The sequence below is a fragment of the Portunus trituberculatus genome, chromosome 29 (assembly GCF_017591435.1).
Source record: "Portunus trituberculatus isolate SZX2019 chromosome 29, ASM1759143v1, whole genome shotgun sequence".
Taxonomy (NCBI): Eukaryota; Metazoa; Arthropoda; class Malacostraca; order Decapoda; family Portunidae; genus Portunus; species Portunus trituberculatus.
The window spans coordinates 4,803,512-4,808,511 of NC_059283.1; the positions used below are offsets into that span (position 1 = coordinate 4,803,512).

At 45.5% G+C, this 5,000-nt stretch overlaps 1 protein-coding gene across 1 annotated transcript in view; it reads right to left on the bottom strand.

The window, feature by feature from the left end:
* LOC123510535 overlaps window positions 1–3,559 on the bottom strand; it is a 209,283-nt gene extending 205,724 nt beyond the window's left edge. Inside the window, exon 1 of the mRNA XM_045265790.1 lies at window positions 3,333–3,559. The gene's annotated coding sequence lies outside the window, so the exon portion shown is untranslated. The remainder of the gene's footprint in view (window positions 1–3,332) is intronic.
* Window positions 3,560–5,000: the final 1,441 nt, after the last annotated feature.

A 5,000-nucleotide genomic window follows, 5' to 3' on the forward strand; every position in this document is an offset into this window, starting at 1 on the left:
AGAGAGAGAGAGAGAGAGAGAGAGAGAGAGAGAGAGAGAGAGAGAGAGAGAGAGAGAGAGAGGAGGAGATGAGAGTGAGAGGGAAGGAAATGATGTGTGGACAAGGACGACACGACGGACCCTCTCCTTTCCTCCTCACTTCCCCTCACACACCGGGAGGAGGAGGAGGAGGAGGAGGAGGAGGAGGAGGAGGAGGAGGAGGAGGAGGAGGAGGAGGAGGAGGAGGAAAGTACGGAGGAGAATGGAGAGCTGGTAAAAAGACAAAAGAAGTGCGAGGGAGGAAGAGGAGGAAGAGGGAAAAGAGTGCGAAAGTGGAGGAGGAGAAGGAGGAGGAGGAGGAGGAGGAGGAGGAGGAGGAGGAGGAGGACTTAAGTGGGTCACAACAGAACCACGCGCGTCCTTTCATGAAAATAATCGAAACTCAAATGAGAGAGAGAGAGAGAGAGAGAGAGAGAGAGAGAGAGAGAGAGAGAGAGAGAGAGAGAGCAGAAAGATAAAAACAAATAAAAGTGTCTATAAAATGTGAGGGGATGTGTTGGATGAGCCAGGAGGAGGAGGAGGAGGAGGAGGAGGAGGAGGAGGAGGAGGAGGAGGAGGAGGAACATGAAAATGAAGAAGAAAGAAAATGAAGAAAACAGAGGAAGAAATAAAATCAAACAAATAAAACACAACACCACAAACTTAATCAGCAAAAGTGACGAGACCGAAAACAAACAAAAAAAAAAAACGAAATAAATAAAAATAAAATAAAGGTGAATAGATAAAAAATAAAAACTAACAAAAAAAAAAAAACACACATAACAGGAATCTCGCCCAGTCATTGACACTAACTCCTCCTCCTCCTCCTCCTCCTCCTCCTCCTCCTTCTCAGTTACAGGTAAATTATTCACTACGGAATCTCTGATCACGTTTGTTGTGGAAACGAAACAAGTTCAGAACCGGTAAGGAGGAGGCGGAGGAGGAGGAGGAGGAGGAGGAGGAGGAGGAGGAGGAGGAGGAGGAGGAGGAGGAGGAGGAGGAGGAGGAGGAGAACGAGGACAAGGAAGAGCAGAAAGACGAGGAGAAGGAGGTGGACGAAGACGAAGACAAGGACAAGGAGGAGGAGGAGGAGGAGGAGGAGGAGGAGGAGGAGGAGGAGGAGGAGAGTGAAGGAGAATGAAATAAGAAAATGAGGAATGCTTTTAATACTAAGAATACAAATAACAAGAATAAAAGGAATAGAAACTATAAAAAAGAAGAAAAATAAGAACACAAGAATGAATTAAAAAAAATTATAGAAAAAAAACATAAGAAAAAAAGAAGATTGCGTCTAATAATAAAGAAAATGAAGGTGTACACGAGAGAGAGAGAGAGAGAGAGAGAGAGAGAGAGAGAGAGAGAGAGAGAGAGAGAGAGAGAGAGAGAGAGAAGGTCACGAGAGTTATTGAGGCTAAAGAAATATGCACACTAGATGACTAAGCACAGAGAGAGAGAGAGAGAGAGAGAGAGAGAGAGAGAGAGAGAGAGAGAGAGAGAGAGAGAGAGAGAGAGAGAGATCTACACAATAATCTCTTAACAAAACAGATCACTTTGAACAAATAAGATAAAAAAAATAAAGAAAATATTACATACACAAGGCAGAGAGAGAGAGAGAGAGAGAGAGAGAGAGAGAGAGAGAGAGAGAGAGAGAGAGAGAGAGAGAGAGACACACACACACACACACACACACACACACACACACACACACACACACACACACACACACACACGTCAACAAACCATCTTTAACAAACATGACAAAATAAAGACAGGAACACAAAAGCAAAAAAACGTAAAAAATCAGCGTAAAAAGGGCAGAGTTTTCAATGAACACTGCTAACTAAAGGGCAGAGGAGAGGCGTTACAGATCTGCCAGTCACCTCACCTTACGCCACTCGCGCATCCCCACACGTACGGGTCACCGAGAGGAGATGAAAGGGAGAGTGAGAGAGGGAGAGGGGAGGGGGAGAGTGAGAGGGAGAGGGATGAGAGAAGAGGAAAGTAGGAAAAAGATATTATGTAACATCCTAATTACCAACCAAAAAACAGGTATGAGAGAGAGAGAGAGAGAGAGAGAGAGAGAGAGAGAGAGAGAGAGAGAGAGAGAGAGAGAGAGAGAAACTGACTCAAATCTTTAAAAAAAATCCCAATAACCAGACAATAAACTCAATGACACAGTATTTAAAACCATTAAAAGAAAACGAGAGAGAGAGAGAGAGAGAGAGAGAGAGAGAGAGATTAACTATAAGAAAGAAGCGAACTGTGCAAATCAGACGCTTCCTTTATAGCAATCTCGCATCAAAGCGCGTGATTTATAAAGAACACTGGGAACATTACATCAAACTTAAGAAACGGGAGTAATTGAGATAAGCTGACCTAAATATCGCTAAAAAAAAAAAACACGTAAAACTAATGCAAAACCTGCGTATAATAGTAATTTGTGGTAATCTCATCTCTCGTCGCTCCCTAAGCTGTAATTATTAGTCTGGGATATAAAGAATCACAGATGCGAGAGGGAGAAAGAGAGGAGAGTAGACTGACTGATATATCTCGTGTACGATCAGGGAAAAATGTGAACGCGGGAGCTGAGTGTAATAAGATATAATGCAATCTCGTCTTCCTCCTATCCAATTATAAAAAAGGTGTTAAATTATGATCGTGGAAGTAAAAACTGTAGGATAAGATGGAGGTACAGAGTCAGATCTCTTATAAAATACTAGGACGGAGGAAGCAGGAGTAGGAAACATTAGTAATCTCCTCCACTCTGCTGCGTATTCATGAGGCGAGTGAAGGATTGAAATAGTGGAATGTGAGGAACTCTAAATCTTTCACCATCCAGTAGGAACAAAAAAAAAAAAAAAAGACAATCTACATCTCTAACTAATGAGTTGTAATATCCGGAGTACACAATAGTAATCCACTCATCTGTGTAATGTATCTATGAGGAGATAAAAACCTTGTAATCATCAGTGAAACGTGGAAAAACTCTACTCTTTCAACGACCACTAGAAAAGAGAGACATAATCTGCATATCTAAATGAATAGCAGTAGTAGTAGTAGTAACAGTAGAAGTAGAAGTAGCAGTAGAAGTAGCAGTAGTAGTAGTAGTAGTAGTAGTAGTAGTAGTAGTAGTAGTAGTAGTAATGAGGAATTTGTGAGGTACCATTCATCAGCGTCAAGAAGATCAACTCACTACACAGTAAGAGCCATCGCAGCACCTTGACAGTGACACACGAGGGGGGGAACACTCGTGATATTTAACGCAAGCACCGTGACGAGTAGCAGTGAGTATCAGAGACGCACAAGTTACTAACCTGAGCGAGTGACAGCTTCGAGGGGCACCTGCAGCGTCCTCAAGGCGGTGCGTGTATCCAAGTCGCAGTGAGTAATCCTGTGTAATGCTTTGTTTACCGTGAAAGAGAGAGGAGAGAGGGAGGGAGAGCGGGGGACGGGGCGAGACAGATCACGAGCACACACACTCCTCTCGCCACGACAGCCACAGACCGACTAACCCGTCCCGGCCCCTGAGCCCTGAGCCCTGAGCCCTCCCACTCCAGCCCTGCTCAGTCCCTCCAACCAGCCAGCCTCCTCGCCTCGCTCAGCCCACACCGGACACGACGAGGAGGAGGAGGAGGAGGAGGAGGAGGAGGCTGGCAAACAAGTCCCTTCGAGTCGCTGGTTAGCCGGTCCGACTTGAAAACGCTAAATTGCCAAACTTCAAAAATCTTCGTGATATTCTACCGGTTTATGATTTTGTCTCTCCATTTAGACTCGTCGGTGCATGGCGTGTGTGTGTGTGTGTGTGTGTGTGTGTGTGTGTGTGTGTGTGTGTGTGTGTGTGTGTGCCCTTTCTTTCTTTGTATCCCTCACAAAACCACGCGCGGGTTCGATATGAGTAGGATATTGATTTCTTTTCCTTTCTTTTCACTCACTAATGGGGAAGATGACGTAATCCTCGTTCCGGGCAATGATTGGGGCGCGGGGAGGACACAAGACCCTCCTACACCCTCTGCCTACCCTCTCCAACTCCCTTCTCACCCCCACCCCGCTGCTCTCCCGCCTCACCCGGCGATAAGGTCCCTCAAAACGCAACCCAGGGAACCCTCACGAGCCTGGCGGAGAATTCTTACTCGACTGCATCACTAAACTTGTCCTAAAACTTGGTCTTTTTTGCGTCATTTTATTCCGTCTTTCGCTGCCACTTTGCATAGAGAGAGAGAGAGAGAGAGAGAGAGAGAGAGAGAGAGAGAGAGAGAGAGAGAGAGTTGTACCTATCTAGTTTCTCTGTGTCTTTTCTTGTTTATTTCTTCCTTCTCGTCACGCTTCTGCCATTTCCTCGTCCACTCAAGATTCCCACTCCCATCTTATCACTCCTCCTTTCCTCCTTCTCCTCCTCCTCCTCCTTCTCCTCCTCCTCCTCCTCCTCCTGTTATCCCGTCTGCACCTGCCCACTCACCCACTTCTCTCCTGATCCTCCTCCTCGTCTTCCTCCTAGTGCTCCTCCTCCTCCTCCTCCTCCTCCTCCTCCTCCTCCTCCTTCTCCTCCTCCAACTCCTCCTCCTCCTCCTAGTTCTTCTTCTTTTCCTTCTTCTCCTCCTCCTCCTCCTCCTCCTCCTCCTCCTCCTCCTTCGTTAGTTACCAAACTGATCCATGCGGAAACCACACATGGTAACTAAGGAAAGCTACATTTGGACACTCGGACACCTACTTACTTCCTTCCTTCCTTCCTTCCTTCCTTCCTTCTTCCATTCCTTCTTTCCTTCCTTCCTTTCTTCCTTCCTTCTCTTCCTCCTCTTTCAGCTCCCATCAAAAGGAAGAGGTAGTGAAGACCTAGGAAATATATATTCATCCTAGTCTTCATCTTCCCTCTCTTCCTCATCCTCTTCCTCTTCATCCTCTTCTTCTTCTTTCTTTTTCTTCTTCCTCCTCCTCTTTTTCACCGTCCTCATTATCTTCGTTATGAAAAGTAAACAACAAAAAAA